The sequence below is a fragment of the Alexandromys fortis genome, unplaced genomic scaffold, assembly GCF_014885135.2.
Source record: "Alexandromys fortis isolate MF-2015 unplaced genomic scaffold, M_Fortis_MF-2015_v1.1 scaffold_30, whole genome shotgun sequence".
Classification (NCBI taxonomy): domain Eukaryota; kingdom Metazoa; phylum Chordata; class Mammalia; order Rodentia; family Cricetidae; genus Alexandromys; species Alexandromys fortis.
In genome coordinates, this window is record NW_026067922.1 from 13,287,848 (window position 1) to 13,304,762 (window position 16,915).

General features: G+C 50.9%; 1 long non-coding RNA gene across 1 annotated transcript in view; it reads left to right on the forward strand.

The window, feature by feature from the left end:
• LOC126501361 (uncharacterized) overlaps positions 1–16,915 on the forward strand; it is a 151,885-nt gene that overhangs the window by 25,457 nt on the left and 109,513 nt on the right. The window contains exon 3 of the long non-coding RNA XR_007591652.1: positions 1,286–1,375. This is a non-coding gene — a long non-coding RNA (uncharacterized lncRNA). The remainder of the gene's footprint in view (positions 1–1,285; positions 1,376–16,915) is intronic.

Consider the following 16,915-nt stretch of genomic DNA (forward strand, 5'->3'; position numbering starts at 1 on the left):
CTGAGAAGATAGAAGTCTATAAGTAGGAAGAGCTGTCTTCTAATATGCTATGAGCGTGAGACTTGGGTGCTCAGGGCAGTTGACTCTGCTTTGCTAGTCCTAAATTTGCCTTTAGTGATGAAATTGGCCGAGGCAGGGGGGTTTACGCCATATAAATTGGCACAAGCTACAAGCAGAGCTACTTTTAATTCCCCTACTCCCTGGAGCTGATGGTTGCACATCCACGCCTCACCTCTAAGACCTAGGAACACTGAGGCTTGCTCAGAGGAAACCTCTACCTTAGACAAGCCCCCTGTCTGGATTGGGTGTCAGGAGGCCTCTGGCAGCCTTGAAGCCTTCTCTTTTATGCCGTGGGTCTGGAAGTCTTCTGTTTCTCAAAGGCAGTGGTGGCCCAGACTCCTGTTTCCTGGGCTCTTGGGGTCTGCAGCAGGAGGGCGTCAGGGCTGCTTACCACGCCCTTTCTGAGTGTGGAGTAAACTGTAGTGACCTCTGGTTCTTTCCCTCCACATAACACAGCAGCCGCCGAGGGAGAGAGGGTGGGGTGGGCACCAGCCTCTCAGAGTTGACATTTCTGCTTGCCAGCACATAGTGCGAATTAAGGATGGACTGAGGTGTCGCTTAAAGTGACAGGGGAGGCAGAGGCCCCTCCGGTCCCCAAGAGACAGGCCATGCCGCGTTCCCTCTGTAGAGCACCTGCATATGGCGGGGTTCTCCCAGGGCAGGTCCCCGTGTTTGCTCCATCTGATAAGGAAACTGAGGTGCAAAGAGGAAGTAACTTGACCCCGACGTATACTGTGAGGGGGATGCGAGAGCTTCTCTCGGTGTGGTAGGGCGGAGGAGTGGGGGTAGAACCTGGGTCCGGTTTCCACATTCTTCCGGGCTCAAGGACAGAGATAGACTCCGGACCAGCACAATAACGTTCGGACCCCTTGTGGGTGTCTGTACCTTCCTGACTCTGATGAAGGCGGGATTTCTCATTGCTGTCCCCAGGTCTAACTTCTCAGTTGTGTATGGGTCCCCGGCTTCTCCAAGGCACACTGCAGCCATTGGAAGGGTCCCGAGGCCTTGGAATTGCTATGTTTGTGAGCCACCTAACAAAGTGAGGCCAAGCATGGGGTGGGCACCAAGATTTCTCTTGGCCACAGCTGATGCCTAGGTCCCTTATTCCTTCACAGAAGCCCACGATGCCCACTCCCGTGAGAACGAACTCATACATTTCCCCATTCAGCTGTTGGTGAACACTGTGCTATTTTAAGCCCACATGGAAGTATTTTTTTTTTTTTAGGACCATCTGCTACCGGCCCCAGCCCAGATGATACAGTTGGAGCCTACCCACAGCATCCTCTCCCGCCTTCAGACAGTTCCAGGAACGAGAGTGAGTCAGACCCAGCTGAAGCCTGTCTTGTTAACCCAAGCAATAGCCCAGGGGCCCAGCACAGGGGGCCACCTGCTCACGGGGAAGGTGTTCTCTGCAACCCTCTCCACACAGGAAAGGGATCTCACCCTAAGCCTCATGGGCGTTCAGGTCCACCCTTCCAGATGTGCCCCTTCTCTTTCCAAGGGACAGCAGCCAGTCACAAGTTCAAGCGCAGCTGCAGCTGCAGCTCCTTGCTATGGCAGCGTGTCACAGACTTGTCACAGTGAAGCTGGTGGCTCAGGACTTGGTCACTTCCTGCCGTGGAGGCTCTTGGAAGAGCTAGCGACTGGATCTACTTTGGGTGCCGAGAGAGTGGATGCCATCAGAGAAGGGGCTGCCAGCGGTGCTGTCTAGTTGGGCCACTGAGAAGACGCTTTGAAATACTAGTGCCTCCGGGTGCTATTCAGCTATAGGGCCAGGCATAAGCAGTAGCTCTCCAGCTGGCTGCTCTTCCTTAGCAACTGATGGCTCATTGTGAAGAGAGGCCCCTGGCATCCAGGGCCCAGGGAGGACACTGCTCACACACCTGGAGTACAGGTCATGCCGTGCAGAGCTACAGCTACCAGAGTCCTTGGTCTCTATTTGCTCTTCTGTACATCCAGGATAACCTGACCCATCTCCTAGGATGCTTATGAGCGTTAGTGAGGACCACAGATGGGAAGGGTCTGTTCTGCTGCCCAAAGATCAAGGTTTGTATAATTCTGAGTTGCCATGGTGCTGAGTCTACTGAGAAGCTGTAGGGAACTGGGGGTCAGAGCCTCTGGATTTATCACCATCCCCATGTACTTCTTGAACCTTGGTCCTTCCTTGCCTTACAACAGGTCTTTTTTTTTTTTTCCTCTGCTGGGACCCTCATTAGAGAGTTCATGGGTTACTGTTAATTTGATTCCGTGAGTGTCTGCCCCTGCCTTACTAGTCCATCACATGCAAATTATTGTAGCTTTTGCCTCTGTCCGTGACTGTGGGAACCTGGGAGCCCCAGAGGCCAGGAGTGGGCTGGGCATTTCTCTGAGGTCCCCTTCTCTTCCAGTGGATATGGCTGTGCCTGGTTGAGCTTGTGTCGGGTGGATCCCGGCCTCGCTGTGAAGTCCCCATGGTGGGTCTTGGAGTCCTGTTGGGGCCTGGCCTGGAGTCCTGCTGGCCTAACTTCCTGCTCTGGACTCTATCTGCCGCTCCTGTAGAGCCTTGCAGTTTATCTGTGGTCAGTTTTTCGCACCCATTTCCTGCCAGCTGCTACTGGTTTTTCAGTCAGCTCCCGGGGATAGGATAATGGGGAAAGTGCACAGACTACCGTCCGAGTGATTCACCAGCTGTGGCAGGCAGGCGGGACGTGGAGACCAGGACGTGGAGACCGGGGCATACCCTGTGGAGGGCAGAGCGGGGCACCGCCCCCCAGCCTGGGTCTGTCCCCTGGACCTCTGTGAGTAACACAGAGAAGACCACGCAGGGCACACACTCATTGTGAGCCAAATGCTGGTGCTTATATATCTGTGGCATAAGGGTTTTTTTTTCTTAAACTGAAGCCAAAATAAATGGTCTTTTGAGAAGTCTGAGCATGGCTCCTATCAAGGGGAACCGTAAGCTTTCTCTCTGAGGTGTTCATGGGTAAGCGTGCCACGCTCTGATTAGGATATCTGATCATACACAAATTTTTGTTTCTTGGCATTTCCAAAACCTGAAGAGAAGGAAATTCCCTCACTGGAGCAAATTACTCCTCCGGACTGAACACTTTGAACGTATCTACTCATTGTTCTCATTTTGTTCCGTGAATCAGGGGTTTGGAGTTGCCCACTTGCTGGCAGTCACCACTCAAGGGTATCTCTCTATCCGGAGATTGCTCTGCAGGGGTGGACAGCAGAGTCCCCAGAGGGTGGAACAAGGACTAGAGGGGCAGTCACCTGGGAACTAGTATAAATGTGGGGTATGGGCCGTGGGGTATGGGACTGGGGGATTGGGTCAGCCATCTGGCTACTACCTCCCTCTTACCTGGCCCTCCATCTTACATCATTAGTAGATTTTATTAATCTGTTAGTAGATGAGAATTGTGAAGAAGAGAACTGAATTGCACAGAGGAGTCTATACATTTACCGCCACCTCTTGGTTACCAAACTCTGGACAAGACCTAGCAAAGGACTTCCCGACACCTGGTGTCCAGCCAAGTCCTTTGTATCAGGGTCTCTTAGCTTACAGCAGGCAGATGGAGTAAAGAGGAAAAATGTCTCATGTCTGTCTGTCCCGGCGGGGTCTGATGGAGGAAGGTGGCCATGCCGGGCTCATCAGCTTGGTGAGATGGTGGCCGGGGGTTAGAAGAGGGGGAAAGGCTAACACCAAGTCTCTGTGTGGACTGGCTAGTTCTAACTGTCGATTCGACACAGCCTAGTGTCTGGTAAGGGGGTCTTAAATGAGAAATCATATACATGGGATTGTGGACTGGAATCTACATTCCCAGATCTTAGTTTTATAGAGTCAGAGAGGGTTGTCCCAAGTCCTAAGGCTATGTTAGCCGGCTTCTTTCTAGGCCCCAGGTTTTACACAACCGGTTTTCTTATTGAGCAGTTTATCCTCTGCTGGCTTTGGAAGGGCAGTGTGTCAGGTCATCAGGAAGCTCACAGAAGCCCTTGTATGGAGTTAACATAAGCCGATTGGTGCCTGTCTGGATAGACCTGTGGAGCTGTCCCCCACATCAGATGGTGTGGTCCATCTGGAAGGTCTGGGAAGTTAGACTCTGCCTGGTGTGAGCACAATTCCCTGTGATACACAGCTTGTCTCCGTCTGGAATCATCATCTTTGCTGTGTGCTGGTGTCTATCTTATCGGGTTCCACAAAATCTCTTGGGCCACTTCACTGGCCAGGATGTAATAAACCCACTGGGTTCCAGATGTATCTTCCAATTTTCGCTCAGAGGCTGTCCAGGATGTCACCTGCCAGTGCCTGCCAGTTTCTCTGCAATCATTGTCTTTTGTGTGTGTGTGTACTTGTGTGGGCACACGTGTGAGTGTGTACGTGTACTTGTGTGCATATAGATGTCACAGTACAACCTCATCTATTGTTGCCTCTCACTGAGCTGGATTCTGCTACCTCCTTGTACCCAAGGGTACTTCCTTCGTCAGCCTCCTATTTCAGATGCCCAAAGGGTTAAGGGGAGCAGAGCAGGGACCAGTACCAGGGCTACTGGGAATTCTGGTCCTTGCCACACTCTGCCTCTCAGATTGGATGGCAGACTTCTCTTCATGAACCCAGCTTCACGATGACACCTCCAGGAAGACCCCCCCCCCTTAGCTCTCTTTAGTCTCATAGCGTGGGGCTATTTCTTTTCATCCATAGTCTGTCTCAAGGCGTAGTGGTGCTGTGAGGCTCATTTCTGGTCACAGTGGGCAGGCAAGCAGGGTGCTTCCCCCTTTGGGGGGTCCTTGATTCCATATCACTGCCAACCCCATCTCTCTACAGTGTAGGATCTACACAGAACTTGCGGTTCCAGAGACGGCGCAGGAGACTGATAGCAGTGACGTTGTCGTGGAGCCAGGGACAGTGAAGATGCTCTTTGGAGGCTTAAAGCAGACGAGGGCTGAGTGAGAAGGCTTGGCAGGAAGGGCTCAGCACAGTTGCCTTTAAATGGAAGGTTGGTGTTCCTGCTTGTGCAGGGTGCTGGGGAAGGGAGGGTCCCAGAGGACACTCTAGACGAGCAGGGAAAGCCACACTGAACTGGCATCACTAAGGGGGTCTGGTGCTTCTAGAAGGGGAACTGGGATCTCCCAGAATGTCAAGTTCGGCACAAGGCTTTGGGTTCTTTCTCTAGGAGCTCCGTGATGGCAAGGAGTCTGGGTTTCTCAGAAGGTCGGGAATAGCAGTACTCACCAGGTAGCTAGTAGGCAGGCTTAACCCACACCTTCAATGCCCAAATCTTCTTTCTTCTCTCTGACTTTGGAGGCTTCAGGCTGCGGACTGAGCCACCTGCCTAGTTTTCGTTCAGAGTCCAGAGAAAGGCAGCCAGGAAATGTGGGTCTGGAAAAGCCCCAATCCAAGGACACATTCAGACCTACGCCCGTTCTCATGTCACTTCCCCTAACCTCTCCTCTGTCCTCCAGGTTTTTCAGACTCATCACCCTGGGATTGCAGCCTGGGGAGAAGGCAGAATGTGGTGGGCAGAGATCTCAGTGCTGCTGCTGAGGCTGTCTTTGGGTTTATGTTTGCCCAAACCCTACCAGTCCAACCTCCTTCTCCTTTGGTGGATGGGATGAGCTTATCTACAACCCAATTTAGGGTGAGGCGGAAGGAAGGATGGAATGACGGAAAGAAGGAAGGAAGGAAGAAAGACAAGCTCTCTGCCTGCTATGTCCTGGGCCCCTCATTGGGTTCCATCTCCCGTCCCTTCTATGGGCTCCTTGGGCATTATGGACCCCGATCCTCTATCTTTGCCGAGCTCTTTGGCCACCACCCTAGTTGCCCTTGGAAAGCCTGATAGTTCTCCATCCTCTGACCCCCATCAACCAGCCTGAGCTCTAGGAGGCCACTCTGAGGTCCACCTATTTGGGTGGCACTTGAAATGCTTGTCTAGGCCAGACTTGGACAAATCTCTTCCATTTCCAGGCTTGAGGGTGGTGGGAGGTTCCTCATGAAGCATGAACAATGGCCTAACGGATCTCAAGATAGGTGATATCTATCGAGGCCTCCAATCTGCACCCTTGCCACTCTGTCTATGAAGATTAGATAGTGAGAGCTCGGTCAGCAGACTCCAGATGCCCAATATCTCCTTCCCCCTTGTCCGTGCTCACAGTGTGTGAGCAGTGTTTGTGAGACAAATGACTGGCATGTTCCAGCCCTTTCCACGGTCTCTTCCACATGCGCTTCCGCCAGGCAAGTTGACAGTATGGTAGCCCAGGCTTAGTTCCAGCTATCTTAGGTCTTGAAAGGCCCAGCTCCTGTTTTTCCCCATCTTGCTAGCTGGCTATTGTCGGTGGCCTGTTTTCTAGAGAGAAACCCTGGGTGGCTGCGGAGCCTTTTCCCCCTATTTCCTTGTTGCCTCCAAGCTGTCCAGTGAGCGTGACAATAGAATCCACCCTGCCCCGTGCACCCTGTATCTGCTTCCTGGATCTGGTAGCTATAGGGAGAGATAAGGATGGCTGCTTCCAGCCCAGTTTGCACAGAGGTCAGGTGACCCGTGTGTGCATGCACATGTGTCGGGAGGGTGCGGTGGAAGGAACACGGGCCAATGTGTGAGAGCGTGTGTGGAGGCCAGAGGTCTAGGCTGTGTGTTTTCCTCAGCCTTCACCTTAGTCCTTGAGAACTGTGTTCACTGATTCAACCGGACTGGCTAACCAGCAGTCCCCAGTCACTCTCCTGACTTCAGTTCTTCCAGCAAAAACTACAGACAGTCACCTCTGCCGTCAGTATGTGGGTGCCGGGGATTGAACTCAGACCCTCACGCTTGCATGAGGCTATCTTCCTGGTTAGTCTCTAGGCAACTCCTTTTTGCCTGGAGATCCAAGGAAAAGGGAATCCAGAAGGACTCAGCTTGAAGGCAACTTAGTCAAGGTTAAGACCAAAAAGCCCACATTTTAAAAGTAACCTAATCTTTACTCTCTGGTTTCATTTATTTGGTTTATTAGAGAATATCCCGGACAAGGTAAATATCAAAGCCAAGGTGTGTGTGTGTGTCTCTCTCTCTTTCCCACTCCCTTCCCTCACCCCACTTCTTTCTTCCCCTTTCTTTTTCTATTTCCAGCCTCTCCTCACAGCCTGGAGAAAGCTTGGGTTTAGTGGTCCTCACCTCAACCGAATCTCTCAGCATCTACAAATGAATTTCATTAATTTGGGCACGATTTATCAGCACAGAGGTTAATTGTCTTTCCCTGACAAGCTTTTATTGCATTCATCTGGGTGACCAAATTAATTTCCTCATTAGCTATTTTTGAAAGTGGAACAAGTTGGGGTGGGGGGAGTCAGCACAGGGGGACTTGGTGCCGTGAAGGAGGTTCTGCCTGGGTCACCTCCCAGCACTCACATCATGTAGCAAATAGCCAGGGGCAACCAGGTCAGAAGTCAGTGGTCCAAGACAATGCCCAGGGATATCTAGGCTCAGGTGGGTAGAGGCAGGTTCTCCCAGTCCTGGAACTCAAAGTGGAAACATGTCGGGTCACCTACAAAAAAGATCACCCATGAGGGGGCACCAGGGTTGGGTTCTTGGGCTGTAAGTCACCTTCTCTTGGCCTCTTTACCAAACTATAGAGGGAATGACTACCCGCAGAATCAATCCCTGACCTCAGGGACCGTTCAGACATGGGAGTCCCTGGCTACCTCCACCCTTCCTGCTCTCCTCTTCCAGAGAGGCCCTTCAGGTGCATTCCAACCAAAACTGCCCAAGACAGAGATAAGGAAAACATTCAAGACACAATGTACAAATGTTCCCGTTTGTGCCCACTCAAGATCCCTCGGGGCCACTGCCGCATTCTCCCAGAAAAGGAAACAGAAACCCACTAGATCAGAAGACTGTCACGGGTCACCACCAGGGTCAAAGTCCACATCAAAGCCTGACCTCTCTGGGCATTCCCCACAGGATCTGTGCTCTCTGTGGGAGACTCCAGGTCCCTGTGTCATCCCAGATCTCCCTGCGGAATCTCGGACTCCTGTGTGATCCCTAAGCTCTTGGAGAACCCCAAATCTCTGTGTCATCCCCAACCTTCAGGAGATCTGAAGTTGCAGGACACATGACATCTGGAGGAGATCCTTGGAGCTCCACAGGCATCGTGTCTAGGTCTTGAGCCGGTCTGAGCCTCAGTTTCTCTCTCTGCTTATTGACACATAACTAGGACTTCATTGGAGAGAATGATGTACGCAAACAAAACCAAACCTGTGCTTTCCAGTTCTAATACTGTGTGTTTCACAGCTCTCCGGCAGGTGCATACGGGGCAAGGTATTCTGATCCTGCAGAAGCCTTACGATGCCCTCAGGAGCAACATACCCCTCCCGGAGCCCACCACCTCTCCTTGACAGTTCCTACAGCGTAGTAGAAGCCAGATGGGTGGCTCACCATCAGCCCTGGTCTCTCCATCTTTCTCATGCTCTCTTGGACATGGAGGAAGGAGTCAAAGCAGAAAAGGCAGAGCATGACTCAGCAAAGCAGAAGTCGTGGTCCAAAGCCACACCTCTTTTCCTTTCTCACTGCTGTGACCCTGGCTGAGCAGTGCTCCTCGGTTCTCAGAGAACAGCCCAGAGGGCGGTTAGGGACCAGGAGTCTCTGGAGCCTTCTGCGTGGGGTCCTCTGGCTTGGTCTCTCTGGAGGTGGTGTAAGCTTAGGGAGGGCTTTCCCCTAGCTGGTGTCTTGGCTGACCCAGCAGGCCACCTTGCCTCTGAGGGGTAGGGTTAATCAGCTGCCCTGCAGGGTGGAAGGGTGGTGGCAGAGAGAGAGAGAGAGAGAGAGAGAGAGAGAGAGGGGAAGTAGGGGAAGTTGAAGAAGTCTCCCAGCTGGGGCTCTAGTTCCCGATTCTCTCCTTGTTGTTGCTGAAATGGTGCCTGAGGGCTTTTGGCCTCTGGCTCCCCCTTCCACTCCTTTTAGAAGGCTGTAGGTTTTCCCTCCAGACGCCCCCCTCCGGCTGACTCAGCTCCTTCTACAGCCTGTGAGCCCTGCTGGGGGTGGCTGCCCGCTGAGTGTGATCAGGGGTCAATTGCTTTCCAGTGCTGCAGCGACTGCTTCCTATTTAGAGAACAAGACTTTTGGAGGTCAAGCCTCCTAGTGACAAAAGGACCTGCCTGAGTCTAGGGCCAGCGGTGTGAGGTAGCTTCTCCCCAGCTGTGCTGTTTGCAAGGGGCTTGGAGTGGATAAGGACAGTTCCACCTGGGAAGGGCTATTAATGCTCCCATCACTGGTAGGCTAAGGCAGCAAGGAGCTTTCCCTGGGGGCAGAAGTGGCTTCCCCAGGAAGTTTGTTCTTCTGCATATATTCTCAGGAAGCTCTAGAAGGTCTTTGCAGGAACCCCAACCCCAAGTGAAGGAGGCCTCCCTTTGTGTCTCTTCTTCGTTCCTTGCTTGCAGACTTGGGCCCAGGGCTGCACTCTCCTGGCCTCAGGAATTCATTCTGAGTCCCTTTGAATGGTCTACTTATTCCTCCAGCTTGGCCACAATCACCGGAGCCTTGAGTTTACAAAACACGGTCGGACCTATTTTCAGATTGGGAATGCCAAGAAGGCAGGGCCCCTCAGTGGACAGGAAGGCAAGCTAGTTTCTAGGCCCTATTCTTAAGTCCTCTCCAAAGGACTGCCTTGCCAGCCTCATTATCCTGAAAGTCCTCTGTGGTTCTGGGAACCTGGAGCTGGTCAAGGCTTTGAGTAGAACTAGTACAAACTTGAATTGGAGGCTTCGAGCATCCTAGGCAAGTACTCTACACCTGAACTACATCCCCAGCCCTCTTTTTTATCTCGAGACAGAGACTCACTAAATTACTCAGTCTGTCACTGAACTTGAGTCCAGGCTGGCCTTGAACTTTTGCTCTTCCTGCCCTAGCCTCCCCAGTGGCTGAGATTACAGGCCTGAGCTGCGTGCCTGGTTGAGCACAACTTTATTATAAATACATTTGATAGCGCAGAGAAAATGAACAGTAAAAACATCTTCAGTGTCACTTATGGGACCCGACTGGCCACAGTCTCCTGTCAACCTCATCACAACTAAGCAGCCTCATTTGACAGGGGAGGACACTGGAGCGCAGAGAAGTCCAAACGCTTGATGGAAGCCCCACCATGGGAAAGGAGCAGATCCAGGACACAGATTCAGGACTCGGAGCTGCACCCTTGTTGGTGAAACCCTCTAAGGGCAAAGGTGGGGCGCTCCCTCCTTCGCGAGAGCCCCGGGATTTGCCAATGACGAGCCAGAGTGCTCAGCAAGACTAGGGATGATACCGTGGGGTTTCTGGAGGCTAAATCACTGCTCGTCCACTCATGTGATGGAGGGGGAGGTGGCGCAGACAGGAACTGTTGAGTGCGGTGCCCTCTCAAACTCCAGTGTGCAGCAGCTTTAGCCACGTGACCTTGGGCTCCCTGGAACTCAGGTCTGCTCGCCTACTGAGAAAGTGTCGTAGGTCCTAGCAGTTATGGTATATTCCAGGGCCTGTTGCGGAAGCAAAACAGAGTGGTTTCAACCCTGGAATCTATTGCCTTGTAGTTCTGGGGGCGAACAGTCTGAGGTCAGAGGATCATCGGTGTGTGTCTGTGAGGAAGATTGTACCTCCTGCCCTGGCATTGTCACCTCTGGTGCTCTGTCACTGGCAGAAGCACTGTCCTGGCCTCTGTCCAAACATCCCTGCTTTTGGGGGTGGGGGTCAGGGTGTTATGAAGTTACCTATTCCACCCAAGGCTGTGGCCTCCGTTAAGACAGAAACATGTCTTGTGGCTGTGTATCTATTTTCCAGACTTCAGAGAGCCTGGAGGAAGGGGGAGACAAACTCTTGGTCTCTTTAGCTGAGTCAAGTAAGGGCTGTTCCTTAATTTGGGTCAGACTGGGGTGCTCATCAGGAAGGCAACCTTGAGAAAGACACTGAGGTCATCTCTCAATATCCCTTACGAGAAGAGTGAGTAGTGCAGGCTGCTGTACTCTGCCGAGCTTTCTACATTAAAAAAGTATTTTAAATAGGCAAATCATAGCTGCAAATATTTATGGGGGTACCATGTGACATTCTGAGGTACAGTTACATTATAGAATGATTAGCTCAAGCTCATTAACAACCCATTATCTCATTCATATACTTATTTTCTATCCAGAATGACAGCTATAATAAATAACAATTCATTGAGAATTTTAAAATTGCTAACAGAGTGGATCTGAAAAATCCAGCTTGGGTCTTGGTAGTCAGGCACACACACGGTCCCAACTCCTAAAATGTGTCAAAGGAACTCGGGTAATGTAAGTATTTGGGCACGTGGCTCGGTCCTTGACACGGCACCATTGCTGAGTTAAACGTCGGTGGCTTACTCAATCGTGAGGGAAGATCCTTAGACAGTCGGCCGCGAGCTATTGAAGTCTTGCTCTGAAATGGGCTCCTGCAGTCATCCAAACAGGGTTGAGATGATGTGGGTAGTGTGTCTGGACAAGGGCGTGTGTTGAAATAAAGGCCCCCAGTGTATTCACTATCTATGCAATCTTTTTTTATTAATTTATTTGCTTATTAAAGATTTCTGCCTCCTCCCCGCCACCGCCTCCCATTTCCCTCCCTCTTTCCCAATCAAGTCCCCCTCCCTCATCAGCCCAAAGAGCAGTGAGGGTTCCCTGCCCTGTGGGAAGTCCAAGGACCTCCCACCTCCATCCAGGTCTAGTAAGGTGAGCATCCAAACTGCCTAGGCTCCCACAAAGCCAGTACGTGCAGTAGGATCAAAACCCAGTGCCATTTGCAGAAGGAGAGAGAGCACAAGCAAGGAACTCAGGACCGCAAGGGGTGCACCCACACACTGAGACAATAGGGATGATCTATGTATGCAATCTTAACAGACTTCCTCTGCAGTGTAGGAGAGTTGTGGGCACTGTTTTTGGTGAAGCGTGCTGTTCTTCCTTCCAGAGGAAAATCCGACCTTCACAATGAGAAAGTCTTCTTGATGTCTCTTGGTCTAAGGCCTCTTGGTTCTTAGGATCTTTTAGTTATGCGTGATTTTAAATTATTATTTGGCAAATATTAATTTATTGAGCTATGTAACACTTCCAAATGCTGAAACATTTTACTGTATGGCATCCAGGACCCATATTTATTAACATCACCATCAATCTCATCAGAAAAGCCCCAGAAAGCACTCCGTCAAGCACATGGTAATAGGTAGAACTTTTCCAAAATTCAGTTTTTTTTAACCTTAAATTACATATTTTTTCTCATTGACAAGTTGTTTTTCTTAAACTAACAGGCTCTTCTTGTTATTCAGCCAAGTACCTAAGTCTGAAGAGCCATAGGTTGTAAGATATTGAGTAAAAATACTCTGGAGTGAGATTAAAAATAACTAGTTTAGCTGGTAACTCAAGCGGTTGCTCTCTCAGGTAACTTCTCATGTCAGATGCCTTTCCCATTTCCTAACGCAGACTATTAAAATGTAATCAAGAATGAAATTGATACTTTCCTCTCTTTCATCAAGGACAGTCTGCATGCCACTGGTGGGACACTGGAGTGTGGGACACTGGTGTTTGTCCAGGGAAGAGAACGAAGTGACCATCAGTGCTGTTTGGTGTCAGTGCCTACTTCTTCAGTGAGTGAGGTTTAACCTGCAATTGCTTTGTTTTTGTTCCATGTATGCAATAGAGAAGAGCCAGCACCACCTGTATTCATCCCCCTTTCTCTCTCTCTCTCTGTCTCTCTAGGTCTCTAGCCCATTATTTAGTCTTGATCTGTTTCTTTGCCACTCACTTTCTCTTGTTCTCTCTCTCTCTCTCTCTCTCTCTCTCTCTCTCCTTCTATCTTCCTGACCCTGGCCTTTCCCTACTCTTCCACTCCCTCTTCCTACTCTTCTTCCCCAGTGCCTGGGTCCCTAGAAGAGGGACAGCTCTATGGGGTTGGGAAAGGACAACATTGCGTTCCCGGTGGTGGAAGAGGCATAGGCCCAATGATTCTCTGTGGGTAAATAAAGATGAACCAAGAGCCTTCCCACTGTTTCCCATGTTTCTGTAGGTGCAGGTATTTAAAACTGAGTACAGGAGGGGTTGTATATGTAGGCACCACATGGAGGTTTGCCTATAGTCCCAGAACGTAGGAGGTGTAGCCAAGAGGTTCCTGGGATAAGAGAGATACAGACTAAGTCCAATAGACAAGCTCCAGGTTCAGCAAGAGACTCTGCCTTGGTAAATACAGTGGAGAATGAGGGAGGAAGGCACCGGATGCAAACTTCTGTCCTCTACATGCAAGCACATATACACCAGCATACGTCTAAACATGTATGCATATATGTACACCATATTTACCCCCCTAAAAAACACCCTTGACACAGGAGTCTTGTCACTGAACTGCCCTGTGTGTGTGTGCACACACAGGCGTGCACATGTGTGTGTATACATGTGGATATTACTCTAGGGGAGACATTATGCACAATGTCGCTTTTATTATTTTTTTCCACCTCCCTGACAGAATACCTGATAGAAATGACTTAAGGAGAAAGGGTTTTATGTTGGCTCACAATATCAGGGGATATAGTCCATCATGGCGGGGAAGGCATGGCGAGTTCACGTGGTGATGGATTGGGCACACGGAGTCTGGACTTAAACTGGGTAGGGGGACACTGCAGTCTCCCAAGGCCTGTGCCCTCAACCCTGTGACCTACTTCTACCAGCTCGACCTTACCTCACAGAAGGCTTTCTATACACTTCCCACATTTTGCTCCTCACTGGGGAGTAAGCATTTATATTATGAGCCTGCAAAACATATTTTAGATTCAAGCTGTAACACTGGCGCCCTCTCAATCCCATGGAAAGTCAAAGCGATGGAGTACTTGGGGAAAAGATGCCCGCTGAGGATGTGTGTGAATCTGGTTTCTCCTTGCTCTTTCTTAACTCTGCATGGCACCCTCAATTCAGGGGACCAGTGGGCTGGAGGGCCAGGGAAGGGAGTCGAGTCATATAGGAGCCTAGAACTTCCAAACTAGCAGCCACAGAGCAGAGTCTAATTATTTCCAAGGAAAGGTGCGAATCTGCAATTAGGATGCTAGGGCATCTTCGTTAGAATGGCGTGAGTGCGTCTGATTAGACCCTGTCCCTTCTTTTAGAGACTTGTCAGAGTTCGAACAGAAAACTTTTTAGCTTCTCATTGGTGTACCTTCAAATCTTATTCTCAATTGGTTCTTTTCCTCTTCCCTCCTCCCCTCCCATGCTCCTGTCCCATGCTGGTCAGTCTTGGAGTCCCTTATTGCATAGAGGAGAAATGGAGGTGTGGAGGCCTCCTAGAAGAGACAGGAGGAACTTGGAGGGTAGGCAGGCCCTTCCTTTCAGAAAAAAAGTGACCCTTCTTTTTCTGATAGCATCATAGAGGAGGGAAAAGCTACTCCAGAAGCCAGTGTGCCCAGATTAAAACTCAGCAAGGCTTCTAAGTGATAGCCACAGTTGGGGAGAGAAATCTGTCTTTCCAGCATACATAGTATCTGTCAGGCTGTGCTGGAACGAGGTTTCTCAGAGGAAGTTTCCAGGAAGCCTTATTGTTCCTCATCTTGTACAGAACAGCTTTCTGCCCAAATCGGGAAGTCATCTTTTCTCCTGGTGTGTAGGTGCAGTGATGTCAAAGCCGTCAACAGTTAGGGGTATTTCTTCACTTGCCCTGGGCTCCTGCAGAACACTGGCCCTCTTGGATTTCTTCAAGGGCTCCCAGTCCTGGCCTGTGTTCTCTTTGTTCTTTATGGCTAGTTTTCCCAAGTAGGACAGAATCCCCCTTGCATCTCAAGTTGCTGTGTTCCATGGCTTTACTGAGGCTTGAGAGTGAGCTAGCCTGCCTCTTCTGGAAGCTCCTTGGTCCTGGTCCCCTGATGCTCTCCGAGGAGAGCCCTGGGATTGGTGGGGGTATTTCTTGCTGCAGTCAGGGGCCTGCTTTCTCCCCTGCCCACCTCCCTCCTTCGCTCTCCCCTCCTCTCTCTCTTATTTTTTTTTTTTTTTTATTTTTTTGCCTATAGACTTGAATTAGAAACTTAACACATTGTGAGCGAACCTGTGTTTGGGGCATTTCACCTTCAGGCTGCCCCATATAGAGGGGGAATCGGGACACTGCCCTCCCCTCCCCCGCAGTCCTCCCTGAAGACTTCACTGCTTCAGATGCCTCAGCTGGGGTGTTGACCACAGCCACCTAATTATGGCAGAAACCATCAGCTTTACGTAGGCTTCATATATAGACTAGCATGCGCTCAGTGTGGGGTTTCAGCTTCACTCTCTCCAGGACTCCCTGCATAGCCCTGGCCTAGCCTAGACCTTCTCATGCGGACCTAGCTGGCATCTGTGCACACCCAGCCTCTCTTCTATGCATTTTTTTTAAAAAAATGAGAATTAAAATAGTGATAAAATACACATAACGAAACTCGCCGTCATAACCATTTGTAAATGCGTGGACTGTGACTTCATGCTTCTCGCCCATAGTTTTAATGCTTCATCTCCCCAAGGTGCTTCCTTCTGCCTGCTTCACGTCAAATGCATCTACATTTCTGGGTGTCCCACTTCAGAACTCTCTCCAGTGTGCTTCCGGTATTCTTCACTTACTCGTGTTTCTGTGATTTGGGGGTGCACGTCTTCAGTTTCTGTCTATAACATGCAAATCACTCCTTTCCCCTCTGGGACTGTCATCATGCCTGGAGAGTGGCTGGCTCCCCCCTCCCGCCCCCCGGAAATGGGCCTCTTACTGCCACTGCCCTGGGGCTGACAGAGCAGCTGCGTTGGCCGAGCAGGAAGTGGTGAACAGGCTGGACCCTGTTCCAGCACGCTGAGGGGTGGCGGGAGGGGGGTGGAGGAGAAAAAGAAAGTTCTGCCAGCGAAGCTGCTCACTAGCTCGGCCAAGGCTGATCACTGACCTCCCGTGAGGTAGGAATCGATCCGGACCAGCCACTTCCCCCTTGTTCCTTCCTTCCCCGTCTGAGAAAGGCGCTGCAGGTGTGCCGAGCAACACAAAGCGGCTGGGGAGAGATAGCAGCCCGGGAAAAATAATTCCGCCTGTAAACACCTGTGTTCACAGGCGCTCTGTTTGTACAGCTATTTTCTTTTTCAAGCACTGTTTACACACACCTATTCTCTTACCTCGGTCAGGTGTGTCGCGCATGGCATCTGGGGACCTACTGGCAGGAGGCCAAGCTGCCTCGGAAATGCCTTGTGTCCTCTGCCCAGCAATGTAGCGCTGGGACTGTCAGGCCCTCAGCTGAGCTCTGGGGCTATTGGGTCAGCCTCTTGGAATGCCTTCAGGTCTCTAGGAGCTTGCGGTTTGCAGGCTTCCTGTGACTGGGAGGGCCTGCCTGGGGCCTCCGAGGGGACAGTGACCCCAGCTGGATGAAAGAGGACACCTGCTGGCCCAGGTCATTTTGCATTTTTACACCCTGAGGAAATTTGAACCCCTGGTCCACCTGCTTACATCAGTGAGTAGATGGAGCTGCCCCCGGAGGCCTAACAATGAAGGCTTCTTAGGAGAATAGTGACCAGGGAGTCAGTGGCTGTTCAGGTCAGCTCTCTGGCTTCCTCCTGAGACTTCGAGAGTTCTTCTGGATTCCCTTTGAGTCCACAGATGTCCTCACTCAGGCTCCTGGCCTCAACCCTAGGTGCACACCGACTTGTTCAGGATCTTTGAAGTGGCCCGTACTCAGCCCCAGGCACAGGGTATCTCTCTCTTTGCCTGGGCCTCCAGTCCAAGGAACTAGACAGCCGCCCCCCTGGTGAGAGTAAGACGTGGTTATTCTGAATGTTTATTTACAAACATCTTTCTCAAAATAGCTACATAGTTACAGAATGAGTGTGGAGATGGTGGCCAGAACCCTCTCCCCTCCAGCATTGTCACTGAGGAGAGTTTGGCGCCCGGAACACACAACT